Raw genomic sequence first — 14,107 nt, 5'->3', positions numbered from 1 at the left:
TCTCAATTACACCACAGTCTCTCCTCTTTCACTGTCCTCAATCTCCTCACTGTCTCTCCTCTCTCAATGTTCTCAATCTCCCGACTGTCTCTCCTCTCTTAATGTTCTCAATCTCCCCACTGTCTCTCCTCTCTCAATGTTCTCAATTACACCACAGTCTCTCCTCTCTCAATGTACTGAATCCCCCCACTGTTTGTCCTCTCTCAATGTTCTCAATCTCCCCACTGTCTCTCCTCTCTCAAGGTTGTCAATCTCCCCACTGTCTCTCCTCTCTCAATGTTTTCAATCTCCCCACTGTCTCTCCTCCCTCAATGTTCTCAATCTCCCCACTGTCTCTCCTCTCTCAATGTTGTCAATCTCCCCACTGTCTCTCCTCTCTCAATGTTCTCAATCTCCCGACTGTCTCTCCTCTCTCAATGTTCTCAATCTCCCCACTGTCTCTCCTCTCTCAATATTGTCAATCTCCCCACTGTCTCTCCTCTCTCAATGTTTTCAATCTCCCCACTGTCTCTCCTCCCTCAATGTTCTCAATCTCCCCATTGTCTCTCCTCTCTCAATGTTCTCAATCTCCCCACTGTCTCTCCTCTCTCAATGTTCTCAATCTCCCCACTGTCTCTCCTCTCTCAATGTTCTCAATCTCCCCACTGTCTCTCCTCTCTCAATGTTCTCAATCTCCCGACTGTCTGTCCTCTCTCGAGGTTCTCAATCCCCCCACTGTCTCTCCTCTCTCAATGTGCTCAACCTCCCCACTGTCTCTCCTCACTCAACGTTCTCAATCTCCCCACTGTCTCTCCTCGCTCAACGTTCTCAATCTCCCCACTGTCTCTCCTCGCTCAACGTTCTCAATCTCCCCACTGTCTCTCCTCGCTCAACGTTCTCAATCTCCCCACTGAGTCTCCTCGCTCAACGTTCTCAATCTCCCCACTGTCTCTCCTCTCTCAATGTTCTCAATCTCCCCACTGTCTCTCCTCTCTCAATGTTTTCAATCTCCCGACAGTCTTTCCTGTCTCAATGTTCTCAATCTCCCCACTGTCTCTCCTCTCTCAATGTTCTCAATCTCCCCACTGTCTCTCCTCTCTCAATGTTCTCAATCTCCCCACTGTCTCTCCTCTCTCAATATTCTCACTCTCCCGACTGTCTCTCCTCTCTCAATGTGCTCAATTTCCCCACTGTCTCTCCTCTCTCAATGTTCTCATTCTCCCGACTGTGTCTCCTCTCTCAATGTTCTCAATCTCCCCACTGTCTCTCCTCTCTCAATGTTCTCAATTACACCACAGTCTCTCCTCTCTCAATGTACTGAATCCCCCCACTATTTGTCCTCTCTCAATGTTCTCAGTCTCCCCGCTGTCTCTCCTCTCTCAATGTTCTCAATCTGCCCACTGTCTCTCCTCTCTCGATGTCCTCAATCTTCCACTATCTCTCATCTCTCAATGTTCTCAATCACACCACAGTCTCTCCTCTTTCACTGTCCTCAATCTCCTCACTGTCTCTCCTCTCTCAATGTTCTCAATCTCCCGACTGTCTCTCCTCTCTCAATGTTCTCAATTACACCACAGTCTCTCCTCTCTCAATGTTCTCAATCTCCCGACTGTCTCTCCTCTCTCAATGTTCTCATTCTCCCACAGTCTCTCCTCTCTCAATGTTCTCAATCTCCTCACTGTCTCTCCTCTCTCAATGTTTTCAATCTTCCCACTATTTCTCCTCTCTCAATGTTCTCAATTACACCACAGTCTCTCCACTCTCACTGTTCCCAATCTCCCGACTGTCTCTCCTCTCTCAATGTTCTCAATCCCCCCACTGTCTCTCCTCGCTCAACTTTCTCAATCTCCCCACTGTCTCTCCTCTCTCAATGTTATCAATCACCCCATTGTCTCTCCTCTCTCAATGTTCTCAATCTCCCGACTGTCTCTCCTCTCTCAATGTTCTCAATCTCCCCACTGTCTCTGCTCTCTCAATGTTCTCAATTACACCACAGTCTCTCCTCTCTCAATGTTCACAATCTCCCGACTGTCTGTCCTCTCTCAACGTTCTCAATCCCCCCACTGTCGCTCCTCTCTCAATGTTCTCAATCTCCCGACTGTCTCACTCTCTCAATGTTCTCAATCTCCCCACTGTCTCTCCTCTCTCAATGTTCTCAATCTCCCGACAGTCTCTCCTCTCTCCATGTTCTCAATGTCCCCACTGTCTCTCCTCTCTCAATGTTCTCAATCTCCCCACTGTCTCTCCTCTCTCAATGTTCTCAATCTCCCGACTGTCTCACTCTCTCAATGTTCTCAATCTCCCCACTGTCTCTCCTCTCTCAATGTTCTCAATCTCCCCACTGTCTCTCCTCTCTCAATGTTCTCAATCTCCCGACTGTCTCACTCTCTCAATGTTCTCAATCTCCCCACTGTCTCTCCTCTCTCAATGTTCTCAATCTCCCCACTGTCTCTCCTCGCTCAACGTTCTCAATCTCCCCACTGTCTCTCCTCTCTCAATGTTCTCAATATTCCGGCTGTCTCTCCTCGCTCAACGTTCTCAATCTCCCCACTGTCTCTCCTCGCTCAATGTTCTTAATCTCCCCACTGTCTCTCCTCTCTCAATGTGCTCAACCTCCCCACTGTCTCTCCTCGCTCAGTGTTCTCAATCCCCCCACTGTCTCTCCTCTCTCAATGTTCTCAATCTCCCGACTGTCTCTCCTCTCTCAATGTTCTCAATCCCCCCACTGTCTCTCCTCTCTCAATGTTCTCAATCTCCCCACTGTCTCTCCTCTCTCAATGTTCTCAATCTCCCGACTGTCTCTCCTCTCTCAATGTTCTCAATCTCCCGACTGTCTCTCCTCTCTCAATGTTCTCAATCTCCCCACTGTCTCTCCTCTCTCAATGTTGTCAATCTCCCCACTGTCTCTCCTCTCTCAATGTTCTCAATCTCCCCACTGTCTCTCCTCTCTCAAGGTTGTCAATCTGCCCACTGTCTCTCCTCTCTCAATGTTTTCAATCTCCCCACTGTCTCTCCTCCCTCAATGTTGTCAATCTCCCCACTGTCTCTCCTCTCTCAATGTTGTCAATCTCCCCACTGTCTCTCCTCTCTCAATGTTCTCAATCTCCCGACTGTCTCTCCTCTCTCAATGTTCTCAATCTCCCCACTGTCTCTCCTCTCTCAATATTGTCAATCTCCCCACTGTCTCTCCTCTCTCAATGTTTTCAATCTCCCCACTGTCTCTCCTCCCTCAATGTTCTCAATCTCCCCATTGTCTCTCCTCTCTCAATGTTCTCAATCTCCCCACTGTCTCTCCTCTCTCAATGTTCTCAATCTCCCCACTGTCTCTCCTCTCTCAATGTTCTCAATCTCCCCACTGTCTCTCCTCTCTCAATGTTCTCAATCTCCCGACTGTCTGTCCTCTCTCGAGGTTCTCAATCCCCCCACTGTCTCTCCTCTCTCAATGTGCTCAACCTCCCCACTGTCTCTCCTCACTCAACGTTCTCAATCTCCCCACTGTCTCTCCTCGCTCAACGTTCTCAATCTCCCCACTGTCTCTCCTCGCTCAACGTTCTCAATCTCCCCACTGTCTCTCCTCGCTCAACGTTCTCAATCTCCCCACTGAGTCTCCTCGCTCAACGTTCTCAATCTCCCCACCGTCTCTCCTCTCTCAATGTTCTCAATCTCCCCACTGTCTCTCCTCTCTCAATGTTTTCAATCTCCCGACAGTCTTTCCTCTCTCAACGTTCTCAATCCCCCCACTGTCTCTCCTCTCTCAATGTTCTCAATCTCCCGACTGTCTCACTCTCTCAATGTTCTCAATCTCCCCACTGTCTCTCCTCTCTCAATGTTCTCAATCTCCCGACAGTCTCTCCTCTCTCCATGTTCTCAATGTCCCCACTGTCTCTCCTCTCTCAATGTTCTCAATCTCCCCACTGTCTCTCCTCTCTCAATGTTCTCAATCTCCCGACTGTCTCACTCTCTCAATGTTCTCAATCTCCCCACTGTCTCTCCTCTCTCAATGTTCTCAATCTCCCCACTGTCTCTCCTCTCTCAATGTTCTCAATCTCCCGACTGTCTCACTCTCTCAATGTTCTCAATCTCCCCACTGTCTCTCCTCTCTCAATGTTCTCAATCTCCCCACTGTCTCTCCTCGCTCAACGTTCTCAATCTCCCCACTGTCTCTCCTCTCTCAATGTTCTCAATATTCCGGCTGTCTCTCCTCGCTCAACGTTCTCAATCTCCCCACTGTCTCTCCTCGCTCAATGTTCTTAATCTCCCCACTGTCTCTCCTCTCTCAATGTGCTCAACCTCCCCACTGTCTCTCCTCGCTCAATGTTCTCAATCCCCCCACTGTCTCTCCTCTCTCAATGTTCTCAATCTCCCGACTGTCTCTCCTCTCTCAATGTTCTCAATCCCCCCACTGTCTCTCCTCTCTCAATGTTCTCAATCTCCCCACTGTCTCTCCTCTCTCAATGTTCTCAATCTCCCGACTGTCTCTCCTCTCTCAATGTTCTCAATCTCCCGACTGTCTCTCCTCTCTCAATGTTCTCAATCTCCCCACTGTCTCTCTTCTCTCAATGTTTACAATCTCCTGACTGTCTCTCCTCTCTCAATGTTTTCAATCTCCCGACAGTCTCTCCTCTCTCAATGTTCTCAATCTCCATACTGTCTCTCGTCTCTCAATGTTCTCAATTACACCACAGTCTCTCCTCTCTCAATGTTCTCAATCTCCCGACTGTCTGTCCTCTCTCAATGTTCTCAGTCTCCCCACGGTCTCTCCTCTCTCAATGTTCTGAATCTCCCCACTGTCTCTCCTCTCTCAATGTTCTCAGTCTCCCCACAGTCTCTCCTCTCTCAATGTTCTGAATCTCCCCACTGTCTCTCCTCTCTCAATGTTCTCCATCTCCCCACAGTCTCTCCTCTCTCAATGTTCTCAGTCTCCCCACTGTCTCTCCTCTCTCAATGTTCTCAATTACACCACAGTCTCTCCTCACTCAATGTTCTCAATCCCCCCTCTGTTTGTCCTCTCCAAAGGTTCTCAGTCTCCCCACTGTCTCTCCTCTCTCAATGTTCTCAATTGCCCACTGTCTCTCCTCTCTCAATGTTCTCAATTACACCACAGTCTCTCCTCTTTCACTGTCCTCAATCTCCTCACTGTCTCTCCTCTCTCAATGTTCTCAATACCCCCACTGTTTGTCCTCTCTCAATGTTCTCAGTCTCCCCGCTGTCTCTCCTCTCTCAATGTTCTCAATCTGCCCACTGTCTCTCCTCTCTCGATGTCCTCAATCTTCCACTATCTCTCCTCTCTCAATGTTCTCAATCACACCACAGTCTCTCCTCTTTCACTGTCCTCAATCTCCTCACTGTCTCTCCTCTCTCAATGTTCTCAATCTCCCGACTGTCTCTCCTCTCTCAATGTTCTCAATTACACCACAGTCTCTCCTCTCTCAATGTTCTCAATCTCCCGACTGTCTCTCCTCTCTCAATGTTCTCAATCTCCCACAGTCTCTCCTCTCTCAATGTTCTCAATCTCCTCACTGTCTCTCCTCTCTCAATGTTTTCAATCTTCCCACTATTTCTCCTCTCTCAATGTTCTCAATTACACCACAGTCTCTCCACTCTCACTGTTCCCAATCTCCCGACTGTCTCTCCTCTCTCAATGTTCTCAATCCCCACACTGTCTCTCCTCGCTCAACTTTCTCAATCTCCCCACTGTCTCTCCTCTCTCAATGTTATCAATCACCCCATTGTCTCTCCTCTCTCAATGTTCTCAATCTCCCGACTGTCTCTCCTCTCTCAATGTTCTCAGTCTCCCCACTGTCTCTCCTCTCTCAATGTTCTCAATTACACCACAGTCTCTCCTCTCTCAATGTTCTCAATCCCCCCTCTGTTTGTCCTCTCGCAATGTTCTCAGTCTCCCCACTGTCTCTCCTCTCTCAATGTTTTCAATCTTCCCACTATTTCTCCTCTCTCAATGTTCTCAATTACACCACAGTCTCTCCACTCTCACTGTTCCCAATCTCCCGACTGTCTCTCCTCTCTCAATGTTCTGAATCTCCCCACTGTCTCTCCTCTCTCAATGTTCTCAGTCTCCCCACAGTCTCTCCTCTCTCAATGTTCTGAATCTCCCCACTGTCTCTCCTCTCTCAATGTTCTCCATCTCCCCACAGTCTCTCCTCTCTCAATGTTCTCAGTCTCCCCACTGTTTCTCCTCTCTCAATGTTCTCAATTACACCACAGTCTCTCCTCTCTCAATGTTCTCAATCCCCCCTCTGTTTGTCCTCTCTCAATGTTCTCAGTCTCCCCACTGTCTCTCCTCTCTCAATGTTCTCAATTGCCCACTGTCTCTCCTCTCTCAATGTTCTCAATTACACCACAGTCTCTCCTCTTTCACTGTCCTCAATCTCCTCACTGTCTCTCCTCTCTCAATGTTCTCAATACCCCCACTGTTTGTCCTCTCTCAATGTTCTCAGTCTCCCCACTGTCTCTCCTCTCTCAATGTTCTCAATTGCCCACTGTCTCTCCTCTCTCACTGTCCTCAATCTTCCACTATCTCTCCTCTCTCAATGTTCTCAATTACACCACAGTCTCTCCTCTTTCACTGTCCTCAATCTCCTCACTGTCTCTCCTCTCTCAATGTTCTCAATCTCCCGACTGTCTCTCCTCTCTTAATGTTCTCAATCTCCAAACTGTCTCTCCTCTCTCAATGTTCTCAATTACACCACAGTCTCTCCTCTCTCAATGTACTGAATCCCCCCACTGTTTGTCCTCTCTCAATGTTCTCAATCTCCCCACTGTCTCTCCTCTCTCAAGGTTGTCAATCTCCCCACTGTCTCTCCTCTCTCAATGTTTTCAATCTCCCCACTGTCTCTCCTCCCTCAATGTTCTCAATCTCCCCACTGTCTCTCCTCTCTCAATGTTGTCAATCTCCCCACTGTCTCTCCTCTCTCAATGTTCTCAATCTCCCGACTGTCTCTCCTCTCTCAATGTTCTCAATCTCCCCACTGTCTCTCCTCTCTCAATATTGTCAATCTCCCCACTGTCTCTCCTCTCTCAATGTTTTCAATCTCCCCACTGTCTCTCCTCCCTCAATGTTCTCAATCTCCCCATTGTCTCTCCTCTCTCAATGTTCTCAATCTCCCCACTGTCTCTCCTCTCTCAATGTTCTCAATCTCCCCACTGTCTCTCCTCTCTCAATGTTCTCAATCTCCCCACTGTCTCTCCTCTCTCAATGTTCTCAATCTCCCGACTGTCTGTCCTCTCTCGAGGTTCTCAATCCCCCCACTGTCTCTGCTCTCTCAATGTGCTCAACCTCCCCACTGTCTCTCCTCACTCAACGTTCTCAATCTCCCCACTGTCTCTCCTCGCTCAACGTTCTCAATCTCCCCACTGTCTCTCCTCGCTCAACGTTCTCAATCTCCCCACTGTCTCTCCTCGCTCAACGTTCTCAATCTCCCCACTGAGTCTCCTCGCTCAACGTTCTCAATCTCCCCACTGTCTCTCCTCTCTCAATGTTCTCAATCTCCCCACTGTCTCTCCTCTCTCAATGTTTTCAATCTCCCGACAGTCTTTCCTGTCTGAATGTTCTCAATCTCCCCACTGTCTCTCCTCTCTCAATGTTCTCAATCTCCCCACTGTCTCTCCTCTCTCAATGTTCTCAATCTCCCCACTGTCTCTCCTCTCTCAATGTTCTCACTCTCCCGACTGTCTCTCCTCTCTCAATGTGCTCAATTTCCCCACTGTCTCTCCTCTCTCAATGTTCTCATTCTCCCGACTGTGTCTCCTCTCTCAATGTTCTCAATCTCCCCACTGTCTCTCCTCTCTCAATGTTCTCAATTACACCACAGTCTCTCCTCTCTCAATGTACTGAATCCCCCCACTATTTGTCCTCTCTCAATGTTCTCAGTCTCCCCGCTGTCTCTCCTCTCTCAATGTTCTCAATCTGCCCACTGTCTCTCCTCTCTCGATGTCCTCAATCTTCCACTATCTCTCCTCTCTCAATGTTCTCAATCACACCACAGTCTCTCCTCTTTCACTGTCCTCAATCTCCTCACTGTCTCTCCTCTCTCAATGTTCTCAATCTCCCGACTGTCTCTCCTCTCTCAATGTTCTCAATTACACCACAGTCTCTCCTCTCTCAATGTTCTCAATCTCCCGACTGTCTCTCCTCTCTCAATGTTCTCATTCTCCCACAGTCTCTCCTCTCTCAATGTTCTCAATCTCCTCACTGTCTCTCCTCTCTAAATGTTTTCAATCTTCCCACTATTTCTCCTCTCTCAATGTTCTCAATTACACCACAGTCTCTCCACTCTCACTGTTCCCAATCTCCCGACTGTCTCTCCTCTCTCAATGTTCTCAATCCCCCCACTGTCTCTCCTCGCTCAACTTTCTCAATCTCCCCACTGTCTCTCCTCTCTCAATGTTATCAATCACCCCATTGTCTCTCCTCTCTCAATGTTCTCAATCTCCCGACTGTCTCTCCTCTCTCAATGTTCTCAATCTCCCCACTGTCTCTGCTCTCTCAATGTTCTCAATTACACCACAGTCTCTCCTCTCTCAATGTTCACAATCTCCCGACTGTCTGTCCTCTCTCAACGTTCTCAATCCCCCCACTGTCTCTCCTCTCTCAATGTTCTCAATCTCCCGACTGTCTCACTCTCTCAATGTTCTCAATCTCCCCACTGTCTCTCCTCTCTCAATGTTCTCAATCTCCCGACAGTCTCTCCTTTCTCCATGTTCTCAATGTCCCCACTGTCTCTCCTCTCTCAATGTTCTCAATCTCCCCACTGTCTCTCCTCTCTCAATGTTCTCAATCTCCCGACTGTCTCACTCTCTCAATGTTCTCAATCTCCCCACTGTTTCTCCTCTCTCAATGTTCTCAATCTCCCCACTGTCTCTCCTCTCTCAATGTTCTCAATCTCCCGACTGTCTCACTCTCTCAATGTTCTCAATCTCCCCACTGTCTCTCCTCTCTCAATGTTCTCAATCTCCCCACTGTCTCTCCTCGCTCAACGTTCTCAATCTCCCCACTGTCTCTCCTCTCTCAATGTTCTCAATATTCCGGCTGTCTCTCCTCGCTCAACGTTCTCAATCTCCCCACTGTCTCTCCTCGCTCAATGTTCTTAATCTCCCCACTGTCTCTCCTCTCTCAATGTGCTCAACCTCCCCACTGTCTCTCCTCGCTCAGTGTTCTCAATCCCCCCACTGTCTCTCCTCTCTCAATGTTCTCAATCTCCCGACTGTCTCTCCTCTCTCAATGTTCTCAATCCCCCCACTGTCTCTCCTCTCTCAATGTTCTCAATCTCCCCACTGTCTCTCCTCTCTCAATGTTCTCAATCTCCCGACTGTCTCTCCTCTCTCAATGTTCTCAATCTCCCGACTGTCTCTCCTCTCTCAATGTTCTCAATCTCCCCACTGTCTCTCCTCTCTCAATGTTGTCAATCTCCCCACTGTCTCTCCTCTCTCAATGTTCTCAATCTCCCCACTGTCTCTCCTCTCTCAAGGTTGTCAATCTGCCCACTGTCTCTCCTCTCTCAATGATTTCAATCTCCCCACTGTCTCTCCTCCCTCAATGTTGTCAATCTCCCCACTGTCTCTCCTCTCTCAATGTTGTCAATCTCCCCACTGTCTCTCCTCTCTCAATGTTCTCAATCTCCCGACTGTCTCTCCTCTCTCAATGTTCTCAATCTCCCCACTGTCTCTCCTCTCTCAATATTGTCAATCTCCCCACTGTCTCTCCTCTCTCAATGTTTTCAATCTCCCCACTGTCTCTCCTCCCTCAATGTTCTCAATCTCCCCATTGTCTCTCCTCTCTCAATGTTCTCAATCTCCCCACTGTCTCTCCTCTCTCAATGTTCTCAATCTCCCCACTGTCTCTCCTCTCTCAAGGTTCTCAATCTCCCCACTGTCTCTCCTCTCTCAATGTTCTCAATCTCCCGACTGTCTGTCCTGTCTCGAGGTTCTCAATCCCCCCACTGTCTCTCCTCTCTCAATGTGCTCAACCTCCCCACTGTCTCTCCTCACTCAACGTTCTCAATCTCCCCACTGTCTCTCCTCGCTCAACGTTCTCAATCTCCCCACTGTCTCTCCTCGCTCAACGTTCTCAATCTCCCCACTGTCTCTCCTCGCTCAACGTTCTCAATCTCCCCACTGAGTCTCCTCGCTCAACGTTCTCAATCTCCCCACCGTCTCTCCTCTCTCAATGTTCTCAATCTCCCCACTGTCTCTCCTCTCTCAATGTTTTCAATCTCCCGACAGTCTTTCCTGTCTCAATGTTCTCAATCTCCCCACTGTCTCTCCTCTCTCAATGTTCTCAATCTCCCCACTGTCTCTCCTCTCTCAATGTTCTCAATCTCCCCACTGTCTCTCCTCTCTCAATGTTCTCACTTTCCCGACTGTCTCTCCTCTCTCAATGTTCTCAATTACACCACAGTCTCTCCTCTCTCAATGTTCACAATCTCCCGACTGTCTGTCCTCTCTCAACGTTCTCAATCCCCCCACTGTCTCTCCTCTCTCAATGTTCTCAATCTCCCGACTGTCTCACTCTCTCAATGTTCTCAATCTCCCCACTGTCTCTCCTCTCTCAATGTTCTCAATCTCCCGACAGTCTCTCCTCTCTCCATGTTCTCAATGTCCCCACTGTCTCTCCTCTCTCAATGTTCTCAATCTCCCCACTGTCTCTCCTCTCTCAATGTTCTCAATCTCCCGACTGTCTCACTCTCTCAATGTTCTCAATCTCCCCACTGTCTCTCCTCTCTCAATGTTCTCAATCTCCCCACTGTCTCTCCTCTCTCAATGTTCTCAATCTCCCGACTGTCTCACTCTCTCAATGTTCTCAATCTCCCCACTGTCTCTCCTCTCTCAATGTTCTCAATCTCCCCACTGTCTCTCCTCGCTCAACGTTCTCAATCTCCCCACTGTCTCTCCTCTCTCAATGTTCTCAATATTCCGGCTGTCTCTCCTCGCTCAACGTTCTCAATCTCCCCACTGTCTCTCCTCGCTCAATGTTCTTAATCTCCCCACTGTCTCTCCTCTCTCAATGTGCTCAACCTCCCCACTGTCTCTCCTCGCTCAATGTTCTCAATCCCCCCACTGTCTCTCCTCTCTCAATGTTCTCAATCTCCCGACTGTCTCTCCTCTCTCAATGTTCTCAATCCCCCCACTGTCTCTCCTCTCTCAATGTTCTCAATCTCCCCACTGTCTCTCCTCTCTCAATGTTCTCAATCTCCCGACTGTCTCTCCTCTCTCAATGTTCTCAATCTCCCGACTGTCTCTCCTCTCTCAATGTTCTCAATCTCCCCACTGTCTCTCCTCTCTCAATGTTGTCAATCTCCCCACTGTCTCTCCTCTCTCAATGTTCTCAATCTCCCCACTGTCTCTCCTCTCTCAAGGTTGTCAATCTCCCCACTGTCTCTCCTCTCTCAATGTTCTCAATCTCCCCACTGTCTCTCCTCTCTCAATGTTCTCAATCTCCCCACTGTCTCTCCTCTCTCAATATTGTCAATCTCCCCACTGTCTCTCCTCTCTCAATGTTTTCAATCTCCCCACTGTCTCTCCTCCCTCAATGTTCTCAATCTCCCCATTGTCTCTCCTCTCTCAATGTTCTCAATCTCCCCACTGTCTCTCCTCTCTCAATGTTCTCAATCTCCCCACTGTCTCTCCTCTCTCAATGTTCTCAATCTCCCCACTGTCTCTCCTCTCTCAATGTTCTCAATCTCCCGACTGTCTGTCCTCTCTCGAGGTTCTCAATCCCCCCACTGTCTCTCCTCTCTCAATGTGCTCAACCTCCCCACTGTCTCTCCTCACTCAACGTTCTCAATCTCCCCACTGTCTCTCCTCGCTCAACGTTCTCAATCTCCCCACTGTCTCTCCTCGCTCAACGTTCTCAATCTCCCCACTGTCTCTCCTCGCTCAACGTTCTCAATCTCCCCACTGAGTCTCCTCGCTCAACGTTCTCAATCTCCCCACTGTCTCTCCTCTCTCAATGTTCTCAATCTCCCCACTGTCTCTCCTCTCTCAATGTTTTCAATCTCCCGACAGTCTTTCCTGTCTCAATGTTCTCAATCTCCCCACTGTCTCTCCTCTCTCAATGTTCTCAATCTCCCCACTGTCTCTCCTCTCTCAATGTTCTCAATCTCCCCACTGTCTCTCCTCTCTCAATGTTCTCACTCTCCCGACTGTCTCTCCTCTCTCAATGTGCTCAATTTCCCCACTGTCTCTCCTCTCTCAATGTTCTCATTCTCCCGACTGTGTCTCCTCTCTCAATGTTCTCAATCTCCCCACTGTCTCTCCTCTCTCAATGTTTTAAATCACCCCATTGTCTCTCCTCGCTCAATGTTATCATCTTCCCACTGTCTCTCCATCTCAATGTTCTCAATCTCCCGACTGTCTCTCATCTCTTAATGATCTCATCTCCCCGTTCTCTCTCCTCTCTCAATGTTCTCATAAGACCATAAGACCATAAGACATAGGAGCAGAAGTAAGGCCATTCGGCCCATCGAGTCCACTCCGCTATTCAATCATGGCTGATTACAACTCCATTTACCCGCTCTCTCTCCCGAGCCCTTAATTCCTCGAGAAATCAAGAATTTATCAACTTCTGTCTTAAAGACACTCAACGTCCCGGCCTCCACCGCCCTCTGTGGCAATGAATTCCACAGACCCACCACTCTCTGGCTGAAGAAATTTCTCCTCACCTCTGTTCTCAAGTGACTCCCTTTTATTCTAAGGCTGTGCCCCGGGTCCTGGTCTCCCCTGCTAATGGAAACAACTTCCCTACATCCACCCTATCTAAGCCATTCATTATCTTGTAAGTTTCTATTAGATCTCCCCTCAACCTCCTAAACTCCAATGAATATAATCCCAGGATCCTCAGACGTTCATCGTATGTTAGGCCTACCATTCCTGGGATCATCCGTGTGAATCTCCGCTGGACCCGCTCCAGTGCCAGTATGTCCTTCCTGAGGTGTGGGGCCCAAAATTGCTCATGGTATTCTAAATTGTGCCTAACTAATGCTTTATAAAGCTTCAGAAGTACATCCCTGCTTTTATATTCCAAGCCTCTTGAGATGAATGACAACATTGCATTTGCTTTCTTAATTACGGACTCAACCTGCAAGTTTACCTTTAGAGAATCCTGGACTAGGACTCCCAAGTCCCTTTGCACTTCAGCATTATGAATTTTGTCACCGTTTAGAAAATAGTCCATGCCTCTATTCTTTTTTCCAAAGTGCAAGACCTCGCACTTGCCCACGTTGAATTTCATCAGCCATTTCTTGGACCACTCTCCTAAACTGTCTAAATCTTTCTGCAGCCTCCCCACCTCCTCCATACTACCTGCCCCTCCACCTATCTTTGTATCATCGGCAAACTTAGCCAGAATGCCCCCAGTCCCGTCATCTAGATCGTTAATATATAAAGAGAACAGCTGTGGCCCCAACACTGAACCCTGCGGGACACCACTCGTCACCGGTTGCCATTCCGAAAAAGAACATTTTATCCCAACTCTCTGCCTTCTGCCTGACAGCCAATCGTCAATCCATGTTAGTACCTTGCCTCAAATACCATGGGCCCTTATTTTACTCAGCAGTCTCCCGTGAGGCACCTTATCAAAGGCCTTTTGGAAGTCAAGATAGATAACATCCATTGGCTCTCCTTGGTCTAACCTATTTGTTATCACTTCAAAGAACTCTAACAGGTTTGTCAGGCACGACCTCCCCTTACTAAATCCATGCTGACTTGTCCTAATCTGACCCTGCACTTCCAAGAATTTAGAAATCTCATCCTTAACAATGGATTCTAGAATCTTGCCAACAACCGAGGTTAGGCTAATTGGCCTATAATTTTCCATCCTTTTCCTTGTTCCCTTCTTGAACAGGGGGGTTACAACAGCGATTTTCCAATCCTCTGGGACTTTCCCGGACTCCAGTGACTTTTGAAAGATCATAACTAACGCCTCCACTATTTCTTCAGCTATCTCCTTTGGAACTCTAGGATGTAGTCCATCTGGGCCCGGAGATTTATCAATTTTTAGACCTCTTAGTTTCTCTAGCACTTTCTCCTTTGTGATGGCTACCATATTCAACTCTGCCCCCTGACTCTCCGGAATTGGTGGGATATTACTCATGTCTTCTACTGTGAAGACTGA

The 14,107-nt window shown here is 48.4% G+C and overlaps 1 protein-coding gene across 5 annotated transcripts in view; it reads right to left on the bottom strand.

Moving 5' to 3' along the window:
- The window catches only part of LOC140424662 (IQ motif and ankyrin repeat domain-containing protein 1-like), a 775,223-nt gene that overhangs the window by 35,202 nt on the left and 725,914 nt on the right, over positions 1-14,107 (bottom strand). The window lies entirely within an intron of this gene.

The sequence above is a fragment of the Scyliorhinus torazame genome, chromosome 6, assembly GCF_047496885.1.
Source record: "Scyliorhinus torazame isolate Kashiwa2021f chromosome 6, sScyTor2.1, whole genome shotgun sequence".
Taxonomy (NCBI): domain Eukaryota; kingdom Metazoa; phylum Chordata; class Chondrichthyes; order Carcharhiniformes; family Scyliorhinidae; genus Scyliorhinus; species Scyliorhinus torazame.
Note: the sequence above shows the minus strand (reverse complement) of the source record. Positions and strands in the feature narration are given on the sequence as shown.